At 49.4% G+C, this 23,906-nt stretch overlaps 2 non-coding genes across 2 annotated transcripts; one reads left to right on the top strand and one right to left on the bottom strand.

The window, feature by feature from the left end:
* Positions 1–276: 276 nt before the first annotated feature.
* Positions 277–349, bottom strand: EI90DRAFT_t114. The gene has a single exon. It is a non-coding gene; the product is annotated as a tRNA-OTHER (tRNA).
* Positions 350–13,457: 13,108 nt separating this feature from the next.
* Positions 13,458–13,530, top strand: EI90DRAFT_t115. Its single transcript has one exon. It is a non-coding gene; the product is annotated as a tRNA-OTHER (tRNA).
* The last annotated feature ends 10,376 nt before the right edge of the window (positions 13,531–23,906 follow it).

The raw sequence follows: 23,906 nt of genomic DNA, 5'->3' as shown, positions 1-23,906 counted from the left end.
GGATCATACCAGCCTCCCAGCCCACGAGAGTGACGGGAGTAAGCTGCCGGATGGCCCAACAAAACGGACAAGAGTGTCGGGCCGTCTAGTTGCATCATGCTCGATGGGTCATCGGTCAAGGGGTCTGGCGACTCGGGAGTACAGTGCAAAATAGTGACCCAAGGGACCAACTGGGCCAGTGAGGGCGCCGGCTCGATGGCGTGACACAAGTGTAACTGGACTAGCGATAATGTCGAATTGACAACACGACGCGCTAGGTATTGTAGTCTGAAAAAGAGGCCACACCAGGATTCAAACCTAGGACCATCCAACATATATTTGGAGGTGTTAACCACTACACCATATGGCCAGTAGCCATAGGCCTGTTCTCTAGGAGCAGATGGTCTGACCACAACACTAGGCTGGTGTATCAAGTCATACTCGATGGAGAGGTCACATCTGAGCGACGCGACTCATCTGAACTTGTCGACTCTGGTGGTTGCCACAAAAGACCGATGGGGAACCACCTGGGCGGGTTCCATGAAGGTGTGACCAGGCGTTCCGGTCGTCCCATTGACTTCAGTTCGACTAGGTAACATGACAGATTGTGGGAGCAATGGATCACTCCTGGAGAATGGGCCATGACTGGACGAAACGGCTTAGTTGGACGTGCCAGCTCAGATAAGTGCCACATAGGAGTAGCCATTCGACCTGACAGGAGGGTCGAGCTGCTGGAAAGTGCCGCACTTGGCAAGCTGACCACGACTGAGTGATCCGGCACATGTAAGCAGGATGGTTTGAGATGACGTCATGAGGGTATGACTGGTGAATCCAGCAGGGCAATCAGGAGCATTGATCTAACTATATAACACACCATGTTAATAGCGTAGGTTGTGCTCAATGACCGGGCCATGACCAAGCGATGCAGCTCCTCTGAGTGTATTGGCTCAGGTGGACACCGTGAGGGACCAGTGAGGGAAACCAGCTGGCCAGATCGTGATGTTAACTCGGCCATGGAAGGTGTCAAGCTGATTGGGCATGCTGGCTCTGATGAACGTGGCCCCAGTGGATGCTGCGAAAGAACTGACGATGGGCCCATCTGGATATTCGGGAACGTCGATTCCGCTATGTGTCGTGCCGTACCACCAAGGTTTGTTGTACCAGATAGACAGGACACGTCTGATTGCAGCAATTTGAGCGAGTATGACAGCCCAGGCAGGCCTTGTGAGCTATTAGTCGAGAGGTTTGCCTGAACAGGCGAAAGTGATGGTTCGACTTTGCGACATGATGGGCTAATGGCAGCCATTGTGTTTGTTGAATGGGCCATAACCAAGCGAGGCAGCCCGAACGGGGACACTGGCCCAAGTGATTGTCGTGGAGATGCAATCGGGTGATCCAACTGTGCCGGCAATGACAACGATTCTGCCTTGCTACAGGTTGGGCTAGTGAAGTACCCTGTGCATGACAATTGTGCCGCGACTGGACGAAGTTGCACTGTTGGGTGTCCCGGCTCCAGAGAGTGCTGCACAGGAGTGGTCATCTGATGAGAACGGGGCATCGGGCTGTTGTAACTGTTGTAGTCTATCTACCTCTTGTTTCCTTTGTTTCTCTTTTATTCTTCTCTCTATATAGTCACATGACTGCAGAGTCGAACTTTAACTGTTACTACTTGTGTATTAACACTACAGTTCGACTCAGGCAAGTCTCACTTGTATTTAACTGTTACTACTTGTGTATTAACACTACAGTTCGACTCAGGAGTGCCTATAAGCTGAGCTGCTATAGTAACGTGTTGTATTGGATGTACAAGCTGCAACTGGACCATCTGGTGCTGAGGACGGGCACAGTGAGGGCAACTCCAATTTCACTGCAGTGGGCGATATCGCAACGACCTCAGGTGTACAAGGTCGTACTGGTACGAATGAGGGGTTGGCTGTGACGATACGGGAGCTCGCTGCTCGGGACTGCGTGAGGACAAGGGCCTCCTTAACACTTTTGAAATGTAGAACGAAATCAGCTAGTTTTCGCTGTAAATAGTTCCAAGTTCGATGTAAAGTGCTTAACTCGGTCCAGCCCAATGTGATCAATGTCGTAAGGATGATCTGTCCTGGGTCTGCCTTGAACATGGCAGGGATGAGATTGGAGTTGGAGATGGTTTGGGTGAACCGGTCCATCACTTGAAGGATCAGTATCAGCTGTTGACCACGCTCGTCCATGATGCGGTAAGAGGTTGAGGAGTCTGTAGCCAGTTTGCGGAATGACTGAACCTCTATGTCGTCTGGGCCCAGCTGTTGCCACTCATGTAGCAAGTCCATAGGCACGCGCTCATAATAGAATCTCCGTGGTGATGAAAACTCATCTAACGCGCGCTTTAGTGGGATGGTGGAATGCTGGTAGTCTGAGTTGACGGCACCCAAATTAGATGAGTAATCCTCCTGTGTGTGAGCTCGAGGTCGCACAATTGAGTTTGATGCTGGTGCGACCAGGGTTGGGGCACCAATGTTACAGGAATGGGTTCCGGGGAACCCAACCTGAGCCGTTCTGCTCACAGATAGAGGTGACTGCGTAGCTGTTGAAGGGAGAGCAGGAGGAGATCTGAGACCGGGTGTACTAACGGTAACTTGGCACTCTGAGGAGCGTACCGGCAGCGGGTGTGGTGTCATGCTAACGGTAACTTGGCACTCCGAGGAGCATACCGGCAGCAGGTATAATGGGGGCTCCTTGAGGGAGCCACCTAACAGTTGGCTAGTGGCAACTTGGCGCTCCAAGGAGCGTACCAGCAGCGGGTATGATGGGGGCTCCTTGAGGGAGCCACCTAACAGTTGGCTAGCGGTGACTTGGCACTCATGTGAGCGTACCGGTAGCGTGGGTAGTTGGCACTCCTTGAGGGAGTAGCCCAGTGGTTGTCTATCGGTTACTTGGCGCTCAAGGGAGCGTACCGGTAGCGGGATTTGTTGGGACAGGCAGGTTGGTTGACCAGTGCACGGTAGTGAGTGACCGTGGGAATTTGGGCCTGTGGGTATGTGGCCAGGCATCCTGGGGCTGCCTGGGTCACTTCTCCCTCCCAAGAAGGGAGGAAGGGTTGTAGGACTCGGTAGGGTACTACAGGAAGGGTAGGAATGGGAGCTCAACCACCCAGTGGGGGGGTGGGAGCAGGAAGGGTGAGGTCCGGTGTCTGAGCACTCACCGGGTCGTTGAGGTTTCCTCATGGATTGTAAGAATATTGATGTAGACATCAATATGGACCAAGTCAGATGTTACAGGGAAGGTTTACAGGTGGTGGCACACTGGGATGACAGTTACAATCACTGAGTGATAGTCTGAGATTGTATATTTGATAAAGAGAACAGTTCCGGCATCTGCCTTATACATCATATGACTTCTAACTGTCTAATATAAAAATCATAATGGTCAAAGGAAGTCCCTTGAAACTCAACAAATCCCCCAGCCAGCACCAAAACCCAGTGGGAAAGCTTGGCATGGGGTTTGACAAAGAAATAAAGTTGAAGGGGCTAAGGTTTGATTGTCTATAGTCACGGACCATAAGATTCTAGGTCCATTCCCATAACAGTGGTTGTGGTTGTGGTGAAGGAGGGTGATGGACAGGTGGAGGGTTGGAGACAGTGTCAGAAGTCAAAAGATCAGATATGCTGTCAGACAGGGGAGTGAAGCAATCGCTGGATGAGTAATCTCCCCCTGACTTTGTGTTGTGTTTTGTGTTGTGGGTTGTTTCTTTCAATCTTCGCTTTATAGATAGTCATGTGACTACTGAGTGGTTCTTTACTGTTTCTACTATTGTATAAACACTAAAGACCAACTCAGGGTGTGCCACCAGCTGAGATACAATAGGTTATGAGCCCTCTTCTCTGAAGAGTTTTCGAAAATCATCGATTTTTCGCTTTTTGACAGACTTTTGAGTCTCTGTCTCCTCAACTTCGCTCTAGCGCCTCAGTCGCTGCACGAATCGCTTCGCCGCACACCCACAGGATAGTTCGCATAACACCCTACATCCCCGCGAGTTTTCGTAACGATCGCCACAGATTTGATGCCGCTACATCATTTTTTCATCATTTCGACTCTACCACATCACAGCGCTCTCAGAATCGCTTCAAATTCACCCAGAATGCTCAATGCACGTCGTTTACCCAGTTCGCTCAGTTTCATATCGATCGCTGCCCTTTTGCTGGCGCTACACATCGTTTTTTGGGCCACAACTGGGGCCACAACCACTTCTGGCTGTCTGGATCTACCTACACTGTGCCCAGTTCGTTTTCGCTCTACTGGGTCATACACTGCTTGGATCGCTTTGCTTTTTGCGCCCAGCATACCTCGCATGACGCTCTCGCTGCTGTCTACTTTTCGCGCCGAGCGCTTCGCTTATTCGATCGTTTCCTGCGCTTTTAACTTCTACTCCAAAGTCAACACTCTCTGGTCCACTAGTCCCACTTCCATCCCCCTTCACTGCCTCTTGTGTGTTACCAGGGGTGCACATGAGACCATTTGCCAATCAATGAAGCAGGCCAAGAAATTAATATCTGGCTTTTGCCTAAATGGCAACTTGGGTGATGCCAGGGGTGCACCTAAGGTGGAAAATTGCTGGTTCATGGAGCAGTTGAAGAGGATGATTAGGAAGAGGCAACCAAGTGTTCTCCATCCTAGACCTCAGGAGTTCGCTGGAAATGCATGTGCCCTCTCTACTCCTGCTGACTTACCAGATTATTGGATTGCAGACACAGGTGCCACTTCCCACATGACCCCAAATCGTGGATGGTTTAAGACCTACACACCCTGTAGAGTCCCTGTTCGTCTTGCAGACAATAATGTAATCTATGCTGCAGGTGTGGGTTCAATTGTCTTTAACCCAGTCAAAAATGGACGATCCCTGCAATCCATTGAATTCAGCAATGTCCTCCATGTCCCCCTCCTTGCCAATAACCTCCTCTCTGTCTTCACTCTCACTCGAAAGAAGGATTTTGAAGTTGTGATCAAGAAATCAACAATGAACTTCACTCAAAATTCCCAATTCTTGTTTCAAGCTTCAGTTTCAGAGGACAACACTGCCTTGCTGGATGGCTCCACAGACATTCAAGCTTCAGCTCTTAAGGCCTCATCTTCTTCCTTGTCCCCTGAACTCTGGCATCAACGTTTTTGTCATATTGGACAGGATCGATTCAAGCAGCTGGTATCTGGCAAGTTTGTGAGGGACCTCCTAATCCATAACCCCACCCCCATTCCTGAAGTCTGTGAACCTTGCTTGGCTGGCAAGCAACATCGCTTTCCTTTTCCCCATACTGCCTCTAATCGGAGAACTCAACCCCTGGAACTTGTGCACTCAGACCTCCATGGTCCAGTCTCAGTCCAAACTCCACAAGGGCACAGGTATTGGATTAGCTTTGTTGATGACTACTCTCGCTATAGAACAGTCTACTTGCTCCACAATAAATCACAGGCATTCCTTGCCTTCAAGGAGTTCAAGGCCTTAGCTGAGAAACAGACTGGTTTCCCACTTAAGGCACTCAGGGATGACAAAGGGGGGGAGTACATGAGTAGGGAGATGGACGACTTCCTCAAGGCTCATGGGATTGCTAGAGAGCATACAACCACTGGTACACCTCAACAGAATGGAGTGGCTGAAAGGACTAATCGTATTTTCGATGAGGGGATCACCTCTATGCTGAATGAAGCACACCTCCCTGGTTCTTTCTGGGGAGATGCATTGGGGGCCTTCATCCATGTCCTAAATCGCTCTCCTTCATCTGCTCTGAAGGATGTAACACCATATGATGTTGTAGTTAGTTCTCTTCATTTTCTATTCAATCTGTGCTCCATATAGTGTCATGTGACTGCCAAGTCGCTCTTTACTGTTCTTACTATTGTAATAACACTAAAGTGCAACTCAGGCAAGTCTCCTCTTGTATATACTGTTCTTACTATTGTAATAACACTAAAGTGCAACTCAGACTGAGGTATCCTGCTGAGATATAATATATGAGGCCTGGTTCAATCGCAAGCCCTCAGTCTCACATTTTCGTGTCTTTGGCTGTCAAGCTTATGCCCATATCCAAAAGAACAAATGCCAAAGTTTTGAATCGAAATCTCGAAGGTGTATCTTCATTGGATACCCTCCAGACTTCAAAGGCTGGAAACTCTATGATCCATCCACTCAGAAGACTCTAATTTCGAGGGATGTGATTTTTGATGAAAGTACAATGCCTGGTACAAAAACGAGCCATTACAATGCTCTATATCACCCTATATCTTCGAACCAAGTGCCAGAGTCAGGGGGAGATAAGCCAACTGATAATCGCTTCACTCCCTCACTTGATGACATTGACATCTTGACCTCTGCCACTGATTCTAATCCACCTCCAAATCCTCCTCCCTCTCCCTCTCCTTCTCCTTCTCCTTCTCCTTCTCCTGATCCTCCCTCTCCATCACCTTCTCCTTCTGGTACTCCTTCCTTTTCACCTGGCCCTTCCACTCTTCGCAGGACAACTCGTTCTAATGCTGGCAAGCCACCTGGTGAGTGGTGGAAAGTCAAACCTACCCCTTCACCCCCAGTGAGCAAGTGGGAAGCTAGAGAGTCAACCCCTGATGTTGAATCCTCTGAGTCTGGTGCTGAGGAGCCCAATGAGGAAGATTCATCAGAGGATGAACTTGCTATGGCCCCTGTTGCTTCACTTCTGGCCAAATCACAGTCCAACAAGGCCTTGTCCCTTGAAGAGATGGTTGAGTTTGCCCTTGCCACTTCAACAGTAGAACCCAAATCAATGAAAGAGGCAAAAACACGTGATGATTGGGCCCTCTGGCATGAGGCAGCACTAAAGGAATACACTCAAATGCTCTCTCACAACACTTGGGATTTGGTGCCACTTCCAAAGGGACGAAAACCAGTTGGATCAAAGTGGGTATTCAAAATCAAGCAGAACCCTGATGGATCTATCGAAAGGTACAAGGCTAGGATCGTAGCACAAGGATTCTCCCAGAAACCACACTTGGATTACACTGAGACCTTTGCTCCAGTTACCAAATTTGCCTCCCTTCGTGCCATCCTTGCCATCTCTGCCATTGAAGACCTGGAAATTCACCATATGGATGTTTCCTCTGCTTTCCTTAATGGTGACCTCCAAGAAGATATCTATATGGTCCAACCTGAAGGGTTTGTGGAACCTGGGAAGAAGAATCTGGTCTGCCACTTGAAGAAGTCACTCTATGGCCTGAAACAGAGCCCTCGCCAGTGGTATCAAAAACTACATGAGACATTCACTGCTCTAGGCTTCAAGAGATGTCCCAGTGATAATTCAATTTGGGTCTGGGCAAAGGACAAGGTCAAAGTGATTATTCCAGTCTATGTTGATGACCTCACTCTAGCCTGCAACGATTTGGCAGCTCTGACTTCACTCAAAGCTGAGCTTAAGTCCAAATTTGAAATGCGGGGAGCTCAGTTACATCTTGGGACTTGAAGTACATCGTAATCGCCCACAACGAAAGATCTGGCTCTCCCAACGTAAACATACATTGGACATCATACAACGCTTCAATCACCAGCATTCCAGACCTGTTGTCACTCCCCTTGACCCCTCAATCACACTTTCAAAAGTTGAGGACATGTCTCAGGAGGAAAAGGAGTTTATGACTGGTGTGCCATATTTGAGTGCAATTGGGAGCCTTATGTATTTGGCCATTGGTACCAGACCTGACATTGCATATGCTGTGGGACTTCTGAGTCGCTTCAACTCTTGTCCAGCCAAGATTCACTGGCACGCAGTTCAGAGGGTGTTTAGGTACTTGGTGGGGACATTGGACTTTTGTTTGGAATTTGGACCTTCTGTTTCTGGGGGAGTTACTGCCTCTGACTATGCTGGTGACACAGAGAAGGCTCGCTCCACTTCTGGCTATGCCTCATTTATTGGGTCATCCTGTGTCAACTGGTCTAGCAGACGTCAAGATGTTGTGGCCAAGTCCACTACAGAGGCAGAACTGATTGCAGCAAATGCTGGGGCTTCAGATGGGACTTGGATGTCACACTTGCTTCAAGAACTTGGTTATCCTCAAGCCTGCTTCCCCCTAAAGATGGACAATCAATCTACCATCAAGGTCTGCAGAAATCCAGAACATCATGGGAGGATGAAGCACCTAGACACCAAGTACTACTGGGTTAGGGACCAGGTGGACTTGGGAAACTTAAGGATTGAATGGGTTGCATCTAGGAGTAATTGTGCTGATATTCTAACCAAGGCACTCCCTAGCGATCTTCACCAGGAGCAATGTGAATTACTGGGACTTAGAAGGTGGAGCTAGATTGAGGGGGAGTGTTGTGTTTTGTGTTGTGGGTTGTTTCTTTCAATCTTCGCTTTATAGATAGTCATGTGACTACTGAGTGGTTCTTTACTGTTTCTACTATTGTATAAACACTAAAGACCAACTCAGGGTGTGCCACCAGCTGAGATACAATACCCACTTCAGGCAAGTAGTGTAGCCCTCCCCTTTAATGATAACTCACATTCCCACTTCAGACTAAGTGGTCGGGGACGCTCACCCCGCGATGGGATCACTGCTATGCATAGCCGCTATTTGTCCCACCGAGTCCCACACACCAGGACCTCACTGCTTTCGGAGCTGTCCCTGACAGCAGAAGAAGGCTTCAACCTCATCTCCCCCACCTCCCCCGCCATGGTGACCGAAGAGCAGTATGATGAGCTGCTGTCCCAATTCCAAGAGCTCCAAGCCATTGTAGAGAGCCAAGCTCAAAACCAGCCCCCAGCCATGCCTGCACCGGCACTGGTTCCCGCACCAACACCCACACCCACCCCCAGACCCAAACCGCCTAAAGTTGCCCCCCCCCCCCCCCCCACTGCCTTCTCTGGAGCAGCTGAAGACCTTGACCACTTCAAGGCCAAATGCAGCATATACTTCCATGTCCGAGCAGCGGAATTCCCCAACGCCCTCTCCCAGATCCTCTTTGTCCTGTCCTATATGAAGGGAGGGACTGTGGGGGCGTGGGCGACGCAGTGCACCATCACGCTACTGATGACGGGCTCCCCCCAGCTCACCATGGACAAGTTCAACACGGAACTCGACACCATGTTCCAGGACCCGAACTGTGAGGCCACAGCCAGACAGAAGCTGGCCACTCTGCGGCAGGGCAGCAACTCCATGGATAAGATCATCCAGGAGTTTGAGATCCTTGGACCCACCTCATGGCTAGGGGACGTGGGGCTAGTGGATCGCTTTGAACAGGCGATCAACTCCTGGCTCCATGAGAGCATTTACCACCTCCGCCCCATGCCAATGACCTGGGCTGAGTGGAAATGCGAGGCCACCCTCCTCGACAACCAGTGGCAGCGTATCTTTCCAGGTGATGCAACCCTGCTTGGCCCCCCATCAGGCCCCCGCTCTCACCTGCGAGACCCCCACTAGGGCCCTACCACTCTCCCGCAGCCATGCCCCCTACCCACCGCCGCTGCACCCCAGCCCCCCGCACCCTGCCCCACGGCAGGAGCAGGGCCACAGCCCATGGACCTCGACTGCTCAAGGATCAACCAGAGGCGAAACGGGCTGTGTTACAATTGCAATGCACCAGGGCACATCACGTGGGATTGCCTGCAACCGAAAACCCGCTGAGCCAGATGGATGCACCCTGAAGACCTTAGGGCACTCATGGAGGGGCTGAGGAGACGGCTGGTAGACGAACCAGAGACAGAGGGAGAAGGGCAGGAAGCAGAGGCCCAGGAGGATTTTCAGGAAGGCGACCAGTGAGGGATGCGCCCCGGCCACCTGCAGGCGATAGTACTAGCTTGTGTAGATACTGTGAGGTGCCTAACCCAGCGCCGATATCTAAATTCCACCGAGTCATCGCCAAGAAGAAGAGGAAAAATGTGTCCTCAACCAGCAAGGGCAGAGAAGCCCCAGAAATGGCGCCGGAGGTAGCGGTCCTGCTGCCTGCCATCTATGTGTTGTCCAAGCAGCCTCCCAGATCCCTCAACCTCACTGTAAAGCTAACTGCCTTAACCTCCCTTGCCACCATCTCCATGTCAGCGCTCCTAGATTCTGGAGCTACAGGGAACTTTGTGAGCCCCGAGTTTGTCAGAAAACACAGGCTCAAGACGACCCCACTTCCCCAGCCCATCCCTGTGTGCAACGTCAATGGAACCCCAAATGAGAACAGAGCCATAACCGAGGAGCTAGAGGCCCTCCTGACATTCGGGCGACACATGGAGCAGGCCGTCACGAACCTTGGGAGGCAGTCCCTCATTATAGGACACTCATGGCTGCTACACCACAACCCGGAAGTGGACTGGACACAGCAGAAAGTCACCATGTCCCTGTCAGGGGACAACTCCCGGGTCCCCATGACCCTCCCCTATGGCCCACAGCCTCAAGTCTGGCCAGCCCTATCCAGGGCACAATCCTACTGTGGGTCAGAGATGAGAAGGAAGTTAACTTCTCATCTTCCCACAGTGGCCACAATAGATCGAAAACTTCCGGAGATATCCGGAAGTCACATGAGACCCGAGACCCGGGGTCCGGGCCATCCGGCCGCACTGAGCGTCCGGCACAGGGCGCGTGCAGGAAGTGCAACAGCCGGGTGTGGGTGCAGGTGCAGGTGCAAGTGCAGGTGTGGATGCAGGTATGGGCTAGGTCAGGGTGTATGCCCTGACAGTCCCACTGCCTGACATCCTGCCAGTCGATACAAGCGTGAGCCGACTCAGACCCTGCGATAGAGCCCAGGGACGGGATCTACGCCGCTATCATTCCCCTGGGGTGGGGACATGAGCTAAGAGCGACTATGATGCCATCACAGCAGATGGCCCAGGAAGCCCGCAAGCCGGAGGCAGAACCTGCACAGTTTGAGGCACTGGTGCCAGAGCAGTACCAGGACTTCCGAGATGTATTCTCGAAGGAGGCTTTCGACCAGCTGCCTCTGCGGAAGCCTTGGGACCATGCAATAGACCTGGCACCAGAGGCCAAACTCCTGAGAAGGAGGACCTTCCCCCTGTCAAGGCCAGAACAGAAGGAACTAGATGAGTTCCTCTGTGAGAACCTGCAGAACAGACGCATATGGCTGTCCAAGTCCCTGATGGGGGCGCCAGTCTTCTTCGTCAAGAAGAAGGATGGGTCATTACGCCTGGTCCAGGACTACTGCAAGCTCAACGAGATCATGGTGAAGAACTCATACCCCCTCCCCCTCATCTCGGATGTCCTTGTGCGCCTCCGAAACACCAAGTACTTCTCGGTGCTAGACCTCCACTGGGGGTTCAATAACATCTGCATCAAGGACGGCAATGAATGGAAAGTGGCATTCTCGACCAATTGGGGGTTGTTTGAGCCTACTGTCATGTTCTTTGGCCTATGCAACTCCCCAGCAACATTCCAGACCATGAACGACATACTCTGAGACTTCATCGACCAGGAGGTCATCATCTGTTACATGGATGACATCCTGATCTTCACTGCTACCCTGGAAGAACACCGGAAGGTTGTCCATGAGGTTCTGGAAACGCTGTGAAGAAAGAAGCTCTTCCTGAAGCCGGAGAAGTGCAAGTTCGAGCGGACCCGAATCGAATATCTCGGCCTCATCATTGCCAAGGGCAGTGTCGCAATGGATCCAGTGAAAATCTGTGGAGTCCTTGACTGGCTGACCCCAACTCAGGTCAAAGAGGTGCAGTCCTTCTTGGGGTTTGTCAACTTCTACCGCTGGTTCATCAAAGATTTCTCGGAGATAGCCTGCCCCCTCCACGCATTAACCCACAAGACAAAGGCATGGGCCTGGGGACCAGACAATGTAGGTGGGATAATCGCCCACGTGCAGCACCGGCTCGGATACCCGTTTTCACGACTATAAAACCACTTCCATTCATGTGACAACTCGGTACGGAATTTGGTACCTAAAAATAGTCCTAATTCGTACGATTCTGACGATACCAAGAATGCCCCAATCAGTCGAGATTTGACGGAGTTCTGCATTGGACAGGTTAGGCATGGAAGGTCACGAGTATGTGCAGGCGTGGGAACCTCAAGCGGCAATCCAGAATTCTAGCCTCACTCGTTCCCACGGCGTCTAATAAATCGGTAAAAATGCTTATCGGCTGCGTAATAGTTCTATTCAGCTACATTTCCAATTTCGGATCTTAATTCCATGAATCCGTTGAGAAATCGCTTATTTCCTTTTATTTTCATATTTCACCATCATTTCAGTTATTGATTGATATTCTTTTATTGCTGCTGTTACCCTTTTTATTATTTCACCTAATAAGGTACCCAGGTGCCATATGGTACCAATATTCCCCATCTATTCTTTCTAAAAATAATTATTTCTTATAATCCTGTACATACCAGATTTTTGAAAAGAAGTTCTCCCCTCCCCCAAATTCTCTAACATGCTAGGACGTGCTAGAGAGGGTGTGAGTGAGTGGAATTCCAACAGTAGGAATAAGGGCAACAATCTAGCCTGCAACGAGTGGGTAGTGGATTTGTTGAGCCCGGACCTTGCGGAAATCCCGGAGAACTCACCATGCGGAGTTAAGGATCGAGAGTCGAGCAAAGTCTAGAGAGAAAGTGAAGTTTTAGGAGAGTTTGGCCCCACGAGCTTAGTCAGCATAGAGAGCTGCTAGCCCTCTTGCAACGAGGACCGCACGTTCCGTGCCCTCAAGGACGCCATCACCTCCACCCCCATCCTTGCCTTCCCCGCTGACATGGGCCACTTCAAGCTCGAGTGCAACGCTTCCAACTTCGCAACTGGTGCCGTCCTCTCTCAGCTCCAGATGGATGGAGAATTCCACCCGGTGGCCTTCATGTCAAAAAGCTTCACAGATGTGGAACGCAACTACGAGGTGTATGACAAGGAGATGCTCACGATAGTGCATGCCCTCGAGGAATGGTGACATTTCCTGCAAGGGGCAGAGGAGAAGGTCGATGTCTACACCGACCACCGTAATCTAGGGTACTTCTGCACCGTGCAGCGCCTGAACCGGCGCCAAGCACAGTGGTCACTCTTCCTCTCTCAGTTCCACTTTACCCTCATCCACTGCCCAGGAAAGCTCATGGGGAAACCGGACGCACTCTCGCACCGTGCTGACCACCCAAGGGGTAAGGATGACAACGAGGGGCTGACACTCCAACCAACTTGGTTTGAAACCCGCACGATGGAGGTGATCTCCATAGAGGGAGAAGAGATGACTATCCTCGAGAGGATCCACGGAGCAAGGGACCTGGATGAGAGTGTGGTGAAGGCGATGTGAGAACTAGGAGAAGGGATGGTTAGGTCAGATGAATGGGAGAAACAAGGGGAGCTAGTCCTATACAGGGAAGAATATATGTCCCCAAGGACCTGCAGCTCTGCCACGACCTGGTGCGGTTACACCATGATGCATGGGCGACGGGGCACCCAGGGTGATGGAAGACCCTGGAACTCGTCTCCCATGACTACTGTGTTGTGGTCAGACCATCTGCTCCTAGAGAACAGGCCTATGGCTACTGGCCATATGGTGTAGTGGTTAACACCTTCAAATATATGTTGGATGGTCCTAGGTTCGAATCCTTGTGTGGCCTCTTTTTCAGACTACAATATACTGGTGGCCCCGGATGGCGGAGTATGTAGGACGGTATGTGCACAGGTGCGACACCTGTAACCGCGTCAAGTCCTTCCCCTCCCGTAAGGTTGGAAAGCTCATCCCAAACAAGGTCCCCACTCACTGCTGGCAAGTGATCTCTGTCGACATGGTAGGGGAGCTTCCTGAGTCGAAGGGATACAATGCCATTCTCGTTGTAGTGGACTGCCTGTTCAAGTGCATCCACACGGTCCCTACAGTGACAACAGTGGACTCAGCAGGAATCACGTGGCTCTTCCTCAAACACGTCTGGAGACACCATGGCCTACCCGAAGAGATCCTCAGCGATAGAGGAAGCGCCTTCATCTCCCGCTTCTCGAAGGAACTCACAGACCTCCTCAGAGTCAAGCTCACCCCCTCAACACCCTACCACCCACAGATGGATGGACAAACCGAGCAGGTAAACCAGGAGATAGAAGCCTACCTTCGAGTGTTTGTCACCACCGCCAAGACGACTGGGCGGACTGGCTCCCGCTAGCGGAGTTCACCTACAACAACCGCATCCACTCCACTACCCACCAAACCCCCTTCGAGCTCGACACCAGGCAACACCCCAGGATGGGGACAGAGCCCACACACACGTCTGAGGTGGAGGCCGCAGATGTGTTCTCCTCAAGAATGATGAAAATGCAAGAGGAGGCAAAGGCGGCGCTGGAGCATGTGGCGGATGAGATGGCCTGCTACTACAACCGCAATCACAGGGCAGCCCCTACATACCAAGAAGGTGACCAGGTCTGGCTTAGCACCCAGAACTACACAACTGACCATCTGACCAAGAAGCTAGACCACAAGTGGATCGGCCCCTTCAGGATCACCAAAGTCGTCTCCCCTGCCACCGTCAAACTCCGACTCACTGCACGACAGAAGGGAATCCACCTGGTTGTGTCCGTGACGAACATCAGGCTGCACCGCCCCGACGAGATCACGGAACACCCCGCCGACCCCCACCCAGGCCCAGACCTCGTAGACAGAGAAGAGGAATATGAGGTTGAAAAAATTCTAGACTCCAGATGGCAGTGCCGAAAACTCTGGTACTTGGTAAAGTATACAGGCTGGCCAAACTCAGAGAACCAGTGGCTCATGCGTGACCACCTGACCCACGCCCCCGACCTAGTGGAGGATTTCCATTGGACACACCCTCATGCCCCAGGGAGAGAAAGAGAAGACCGCCCAGCCACTTCGAGGTGAAGCAGCTTAAGGAGGGGGTGATGTCAGGGCATGCCCTGACATGCCCTGCCCAACCCCCGCTCTGCACCGCCCCTTCCTTCTTTCCTCTTTCCTTCTTCTCCCTTTCTTCTTTCTTTCTTTCTCTCTCTTACATGGACCACCTTTCCCGCTGTTCAATGTATCACTGGGGTGCACGCCCATTTCCCCTCCTGTATCTTACCATCCCTATATCGCCATCATTGCCACCATGCTCACCCTGTGCCTGCAACGGACCCTCTTGGGATCTCCCACAGAGACACCTGGAGAGGCATGGCTGTGCACGAGGGTGACGTGGCGCACCCCACATGATCAACCCCACATGTATATAATAACAGCTGGAGTGGGAACCGAAGAAGTAGCCTTCTTCTCACATTCCCACTTCAGACTAAGTGGTCGGGGACGCTCACCCCACGATGGGATTGCCGCTATGCATAGCTGCTATTCATCCCACCGAGTCCTGCACACCAGGACCTCACCGCTTTCGGAGCTGTCCCTGACAGGTGGTTCCCAGACTCAAACCCAGCTGTCTCCGCTCCGTGGATGTGCAAAATGTTAGAAAATAATGAAGTCTCCTTTGTATTACGATTCAAAAGTCACCTTCTAAGTCCCCTTATTGTATCTCAGCAGATACCTCAGTCTGAGTAGCAGTTTAGTGTTATTACAGTAGTAAGAACAGTAAAGAGCGACTTGGCAGTCACATGACACTATATGGAGCACAGATTGAATAGAAAATGAAGAGAACTAACTACAACACTCCCCCTCAATCCAGCTCCAGCTTTTTGAGCCCCAATAAGGAGCATTGGTGTTGATGAAGGTCTCTAGAGAGAGCCTTTGTAAAAATGTCTGCACAGTTGTCCCTGGAAGCCACCCATTTGATCTCCAATCTCCCTAAGTCAACCTGATCCCTAATCCAGTAGTACTTGGTCTCTATGTGCTTCATTCTCCCATGATGCTCTGGGTTTTTGGCAACTTTGATAGAGGATTGGTTGTCCATGTATAGAGGGAATGATGTGCCTTGGGGGTATCCAAGTTCTTCAAGCAAGTGTGTTGCCCAAGTACCATCTGAGGCTCCTGCATTTGCAGCATAAAGTTCTGCTTCAGTGGTAGACTTGGCAACGACATCTTGTCTCCTACTAGACCAACTGACACAAGAGGAGCCAATGAAAGACACATATCCTGTAGTGGACAGTGCTTTTGTGGCATCCCCAGCATAGTCTGAGTCAGAGAAAACTGAGAGTGTAACTCCCCCAGAAGGTGATGCCCCCAACTCAAGGCGAAAATCTGAAGTCCCCTTGAGATACCTGAAGACTCTTTGAACTGCATTCCAGTGGACCTTTCCTGGGCAGGAGTTGAAACGACTTAAAAGGCTAACAGCATAGGCTATGTCAGGCCTGGTCCCAATTGCTAGATACATGAGGCTGCCAACTGCACTCAAGTATGGGACACTCTGCATAAAGTCCTTTTCTTCTTGTGGCATATCCTCGATTTTGGAAAGGGTGATGTCAGGATCAAGGGGAGTAACAACTGGTCTGCAATGCTCATGGTGGAAGCGTTGCAGGATGTCAAGGGTGTGTTTGTGCTGAGAGAGCCAGATTGTCCGTTTTGGGCGATTTCGATGAACTTCTAGGCCTAGGATGTAGTTTAACTCCCCCAGATCTCGCATTTCAAACTTAGCCTTGAGCTGATCTTTGAGGGCAGTCAAAGCAGCCAAATCGTTACAGGCTAGAGTGATATCATCTACATAAACTGGAATTATCACCTTGACATGGTCTTTGGCCCAAACCCAGATAGAGTTGTCACTGGGGCACCTCTTGAAGCCCAGATCCAGGAATGTCTCATGGAGCTTTTGGTACCATTGGCGAGGGCTCTGTTTAAGGCCATAAAGAGACTTCCTGAGACGACAAACCATATGCTCCTTCCCAGGTTCCACAAATCCCTCAGGCTGAACCATGTATATATCTTCATCCAAATCCCCATTGAGAAAGGCTGAGGAGACATCCATATGATGAACCTCCAAGTCCTCAATTGCAGCTATGGCAAGAATGGTTCTGAGAGAGGCGAATTTAGCAACAGGGGCAAAGGTCTCTGTGTAGTCGAGATGGGGTTTCTGTGAAAAGCCCTGTGCTACGATTCTGGCCTTGTATCTCTCGATAGAGCCATCTGCATTGTGCTTAATTTTGAAGACCCACTTTGAACCAACAGATTTTCGACCCCTAGGAAGAGGAACCAGATCCCAAGTGCTGTGTGCTAACATTTGAGTGTATTCCTTCAATGCAGCCTCCTTCCACAGTGGCCAATCATCTCGTTTCTGTGCCTCCTTCATAGATCTGGGTTCAGCAATTGAAGTGGCCAGCGAGTACTCAACCATTTCTTCCTGTGACAAACCCTTAACCTTGGACTTTGCAAAGAGAGCAGCCATAGCGAGTTCATCTTCTGAGTCCTCCTCTGGTTCATCAGCATCAGCCTCAGAGTCAGAGTTGACACCAGGGGTTGGCTCTCTGGCTTCCCACTTGCTCACAGGTGGGGAAGGAGTTGGAGTTGGTTGCACCTTCCACCACTCACCTGGTGGTTTTCCAGCATTGGAGCGAGTAGTTCTGCGCAAGTTTGAGGTCCCAGAAGAAGAAAGTGGTGCAGGGGGTGGAGAAGGAGAAGGAGATGGAGATGGAGGAGGTGGTGGAGATGGAGATGGAGAAGGGGCAGGGTTGGCGAGAGGTACAGGGTGTCCAGTGTCAGAGGATAAAGTGAAGGTGTCACTATCAGCTAGAGGAGTGAAGCGATTGTGGGCCTTGTTATCTCCCCCTGACTCTGGCACTGGTGTCAAGTGGACAGGAGTGTAAGCAGTGTTAGGGTTACCAGATTTATTTCCAGGCATGGATTGTTCATCAAAGATCACATCTCTTGAGATAATTGTTTTCTGAGTAGATGGATCATAAACCTTCCAACCTTTGAAGTCTGGTGGATACCCAATAAAGATTCCACGACAAGTTTTTGATTGGAAACTTTTCCTTTTGTCCTTCTGCACATGGACATAGGCCTGGCACCCAAAAACACGAAAATGGGACACAGAGGGCTTCCTATTGAACCAGCCTTCATAGGGAGTGATGTCCTCAAGTGAGGAGGAGGGAGAGCGATTTAGGACATGAAGGAAGGCACCTAGAGCATCTCCCCAGAAAGAACCAGGAAGTGATGACTCATTGAGCATAGAAGTGATCCCTTCATCAAGAATCCGATTAGTACGTTCTGCCACTCCATTCTGCTGTGGTGTAGCAGTAGTGGTGTGTTCCCTCATAATGCCATGTTCCTTGAGATAATTATCCATCTCTTTGCTCATATACTCCCCCCTTTGTCATCCCTAAGTGCCTTGATGGCAAATCCAGTCTGCTTCTCAGCAAAGGCCTTGTACACCTTGAAGGCAGTAAACACCTCTGACTTGTTCTGGAGCAAGTAGATTACACGATAGCGAGTGTAATCATCCACAAAACTCACCCAGTACCTATGACCCCCTGGTGTTGGAAATGACACTGGCCCATGGACATCTGAGTGGACAAGTTCCAAGGGCTTAGTTCGACGATTGGAGGCAGACTGGGGAAAGGGGAAGCGATGTTGCTTGCCTGCTAGGCAGTGTTCACAGATGTCAGGAAGGGAGGAGGGAGGGGAAGTTCCAATGTTGAGGTCCTTTACATATTTCCCAGAGATGAGTTGCTTGAGTCGATTTCGACCAATATGGCAAAAACGACGATGCCAAAGATCAGGTGAGGAGGCTGTGGTCCTCAGAGCTGCTTGAACAACAGTAGCACCATCCAATAGGGCAGTGTTGTCATTTGAGACTGATGCCTGGAATAGGAGCTGTGAATTCAGCATGAAGCTCATAGTGGCTTTCCTGATGTTAACCTCGAAATTCTTCTTCTTGGTGAGAGTGAGAACTGAGAGGAGGTTGTTGGCCAGCAAGGGGACATGGAGAACATCTGAGAACTCAAGTTGGCGTAAGGGAACTCCATCAACTATAGGAGTAAACACAATGGACCCAATACCAGCTGCATATATCACATTGTTGTCAGCAAGACGAACAGGGACTTTGCAAGGTCTATATGTCTTAAACCACTCTCGATGAGGAGTCATATGAGAAGTGGCACCTGTGTCTGCAATCCAACAATCTGGTAGGTCAGCAGGGGTGGAGAGGGCACATGCATTCCCAGCAAACTCCTGACATTTGTCACTTGGGATGTGTTGCCTTGTTCCAAACACTTCTCTTAGCCACATTATTAACCAGCTATTTTCCACCTTAAGTGAACCCCTGGAATCACAAAAGTTGCCATTAAGGCAAAGGTCAGACTTGACCTGCTTCACAAGCTGGCAAATAATCTCAAGTGCACCCCTGGTAACACAAGAGAGGCAGAGTGTGAAGGGAATGACCCAGTAGAACTTCAAAATGGTGGAGGCAAGCCAGGAAATGGAGCGCTCGACACCAAATTGAGATGTGAGCGAGAGTACTATGCGAAGTATACTCTGCCCGAAAGCCAAGGTGGATGATGCAGCATAGGTCCCAATAGAGCTGATATGAATGAATTGAGATGTGGGGGCCAAGGAAATGGAGCGTTCAGCGCCAAACTTCAACAGCCGCGAGGACGTTATACGAAGTATAGTATGTCCGAGTTTGGGGGCAATCGACATGGTGTAGATCCCCAGAGAGTGTAAATGAGAGTCCAGGGATGTCAGGGATGTCAGGGATGTGGGGGTGAGCAAACGAACGAAGCGCTCGGCGTCAAATCGAAGGGGCAGCGAGAGTGCCCAACGAACGATACTGAGTGCAAAAATGGAGTTGATCCAAGCACTAGTGGCGCCAGGAGAGCGAAAATGAATGCCACAATCCAAAGTAGAGATGCCCAGACAGCCAGAAAAAGTTGTGGCCCAAAAAACGTTGAGTAGCGCCAGAGAGAGCCCAGCGATCAGCGTGAGGGTGAAGGAACTGGTTAGGCGACGTGGGATAAGCATTCTGTGTGATTTCAGAACGATTCTGAGTGCTAGGTGACGTGGCAGAGTTGAACTGATAAGAAGTCGGTGTAGCAGCGTCGAAAATGCGTCGATCGTTACGAAACTGTGGCAGAATGTAGTGCGTAGTGCGTAGTATCCCGTGAATGTGCGACGAAGCAATGCGAGCAGCGACTGAGGCGTTAGAGCGAGTTTGAGGACACAGGGACTCAAAGTGTGTGTCAAAAATGTGAAAAATCGGTGTTTTTCGAAAAACTCTTCAGAGAAGAGGGCTCATAACCTATTGTATCTCAGCAGATACCTCAGTCTGAGTAGCAGTTTAGTGTTATTACAGTAGTAAGAACAGTAAAGAGCGACTTGGCAGTCACATGACACTATATGGAGCACAGATTGAATAGAAAATGAAGAGAACTAACTACAACACCCCTTCTCTGGACAAATCCACACTGCATCAATCAATAAATAATATTGTCAATACAAATCACATGTAATGGGGTTAAAGTGTTCATCTCCAATCATCTACTCCGAAAACCAGCACTGCAACAGTCGTAGTGATGAACACTTTAACCTTGTTACATGTGACTTGTTATTTGTATTGACAATATTATTTATTGATTGATGTGGTGCAGATTTGTCCAGAGAACATGACTTAGAACGTGACTTTTGAATCGTAATACAAAGGAGACTTCATTATTTTCTACTTGTGTGCATGCTGGATGAGATGCAACAGGATAGCGTGGCAACAGTCCTGGCCAATGCCAGAACCTCTTGAAATTGAAGATGACCTGGTAACCAGGTAGAAGAAAGGAGGTGGGGAGGGATGGTGGTGAAAAAGAAAGAGGGAGTAAAAGACAAAGAGGTTAAGAAGAATTGAAAAGAGACGTAGCGTTAGAAGCCCGTGCACACAAAAGCACTGGATTCTTCTGAATGTAAGAGCACTACACCTCTGAAGACCAGCAGCCAAGTGCTTGGATCGTAGACTCAGGCATGCCTCATGAAGCTAAGTGTGTAGCCCCTCCAGAACGGAAAGAATGACTGGAGAAGTCCTTGGGAAGAACAGCATGAAGCTTCTGCAAGAACCAGGATTGGGATGGTAAAGAACCATTGCCATGAATCCAAAGATGAGGGAAAAAAGGAAAGTGCACATCATGACTCTGAATGTATTGTTTGAAACGATAGAGTGGGTCCAACAGGAACAGATGAGACTGGATGACTACAAGACTCCTGTGAAAATGAGGATTGGTCTTATGTGCAGGCAGTAAGAATTGGTATGTGTTTATGGCATCACATTGTATAAACTCCACGGAGCGGTGTAGGGAGAGTTTTCAAAAGTTCAATTTCGAAGTATCATCCAGGACTACCAATTCCCCAATCTGAAGAAGACCATGGAAGGCAGTGAAACTAATTGCCAAGAACAACCGATCGTCAAACTCCATCGAAACGGCATAACGGTCCACTAGAAGATGGAGGTGCTGTGATTCAATTGGTAACTTCTGCCTGATCGGTTCCCCATCTGTTTGTTCTGCACCATGAAGGACCCCAACGACAAGCAGATGCCTCCTGACAGCTTGGGCTCCCAGATAGAAAGGTTGGAGATGATGAACAATTCCCGATAAGTACGAAATGATCGTGTGGATGGATAAAGGATTACCAGATCTCCCAGTCTGCTTCGCCATATAACAAATGAAAAAACTGACTGTCTTGGGAGTTGGATCGATGTCACAGTTATGGATATTACAAAAGGTGATGTATGAATTGATACTGGATTGATACGCTGATCTTGTCAACGCATCTAGAGCATTTGACAAATAAATCACTTGTTGATTACAAAGACGATCCATTGTCCATGGGGCACACTTGGGCTGATGCGCCCTAACACTCAAGAGCGAATTCATTCCTGGAAAACCCCCAGCGAGACCCGCAGGGGTTTGAATAGAGCAATGTCGAGCCCAGGATGCAAATGTCAGGCAGTATCAAAAAGTAGGCACAATAAAGTGTCTGCAACGGTATTTTTGTCACCCTGAATGTGGACCACTCACACATCTAACCCAAAGTCCATCATAGTCTCAACCACCTTGAAAAGCAATAACATGTAGTTCGGTTGTGCTGCCAGAGAGTGAAAGATATCAACAGTATTCGTATTCATCGAATCTGTTCGTAACAGGATTCGTTGCAGTTTATCAGGTAGGTGAGCAGCCCACTCAATCACCAAGCTACTGCTAACACTTTGTTGAAAAAGGTGTCCCCATATCGGAGATCCGACTCCTTGATTGATGTAACAAACGCAAGGTCCAGAGTCAGGGACCAAAAGGCCAGGCCAACATTCAAAGTATCAGTCAAGAAGACTAGATCTGCATCTTGTTCTTGCCATGAATGGGCATCCAAGAAGTTGACTCCCAGCAAACTTGCAACCCATTGGATAAACCAAGACAAGTCTTGAACAACCAACTTGATCAGCCAAATAGGAGCCAAGGCCAGTTTTTTACCCTGTATCTTAGCATATGAAGATTGTAGTGCAGGTCTAAGAAGAGGGTAAGCATTTAATGCCCAGTTGCAATAGCCTAACAGCCACTGCCATTCTTGAAGTGGATGATGACAAAGATTCCCAACTAAAAACATTTCCACATCTCCAATCAATGACCTTCGTTTATCGTTGGGCATCGAAATTGTCATTGTCTCAAGGGAAACCTGGAGGCCTATTATGGTAAGCTGTTTTCCGAATTCTTGCTTCTTCTTTTCATGGGGAATTCCAAGCTCATTGAAGAGTCTAAGCAGAGCACCTGCTTCCTTGGGTACTGAGCTTCATAAGGAGCATAGAGCTCAAGTCCTTCCTGGGCGTTGAAAGAAAATATGTCATCAATGTAATGTAGAAGATCAGGTATACTCCTCTCATAAATGGCAATCCAAAGAATGAGCATGTAGAAGGTACACCAAATTGTGCCTGAAGCACAGTTCCCAAAAACACAACACCGATTGACATGATATTCAACATCGATCAATGTCACCTGTCTTGCTTGCTACCTGGGATGGCATGGCAATAGTCTATAAGCCAAGCTTGCATCTGACTTAAACAACCATGCCAGCAAATGACCAAAACTCATGTGAAAGGCAAGCAATTGTTTTCCCAAATCTTGGAGGTTGTCAGGCCTAAAAGACCCATCTTCCAGGGCAATCGCTGCATTCAAAGAAAAACTTCCAGCGGTGTGATCGTTGACGAGTCAAAATTTGGCCGATCCTGGCTTGGGCACTATGAAACAAGGCTGCACAACCATCCCTGGTAGCAAAGATGAGCCGAATGATGGAGAATAATGACCTAACGACATCTCGACATCACATTGCAACCTCATAAATGTCTTTTTCTCCTCGTCCTTTTCCTCCACTAGACGCAGGTTGTCATTGTTACAAAAATGGGGCCAGAGGCGCCCATTTTCGTCCATTCTGGCACAGGAATAGGGAAGGGGGTTGGACATAGGGGTTTACAGGTGGTTTCACAGATGGTTTAACATGTTGTTTAACAGGTAGTGTGGCAGCGGGTTTTCGTTAATTGTTGATTGGTTAAACTTAATTACTCTACATATCACATGATACAGAACCCATAAGAGTCTAAAATGGGAAATTCCCATTTCCATAACAGTCATGCCCCTTCTTCGATGAAATCAGTAATCCTGGCTGCACACATGGCCAAAAACCCGATCAAAAGCCCAACACCACTGACTCTACTAGCTTGTGGTTCGGGTGATGCTGCAACAATTCATCAAGCCTATCCGGTTTCACAGGCGTTACAATCTTGAAAAGTTCTGGATTTTTCTCAATCATTTCAGACACCAAAATGTGAACAAAGTCATCAACAGGAACTGATGGAAGAGGTTCTCAAAAAAGTGTGGACATTATGGAAGGAGTGATTGGATCATCCTTTCCCCAAATAAATCCCCTGAGATATTGTGGGTTTCTTATCATGGCCTTCCACTCTTCAATTCTTTTCTGTCTTTTGACATCTTTTGTAGGGCAAGCCAACCTTCGGTGATCTCCCTCACACTTGTCACATACATGTCGGTATCAGCAATTGAAGTGGGGAATTCCTGCATTGAAACGTCTACAAATTTCCCTGTCGACTTTACCTTG

This window comes from Cantharellus anzutake (genome assembly GCF_015039405.1).
Source record: "Cantharellus anzutake strain C23 chromosome Unknown EI90scaffold_17, whole genome shotgun sequence".
Taxonomy (NCBI): domain Eukaryota; kingdom Fungi; phylum Basidiomycota; class Agaricomycetes; order Cantharellales; family Hydnaceae; genus Cantharellus; species Cantharellus anzutake.
The sequence above is the reverse complement of the archived record's forward strand: the minus strand, read 5'-3'. Positions and strand labels throughout refer to the sequence as shown.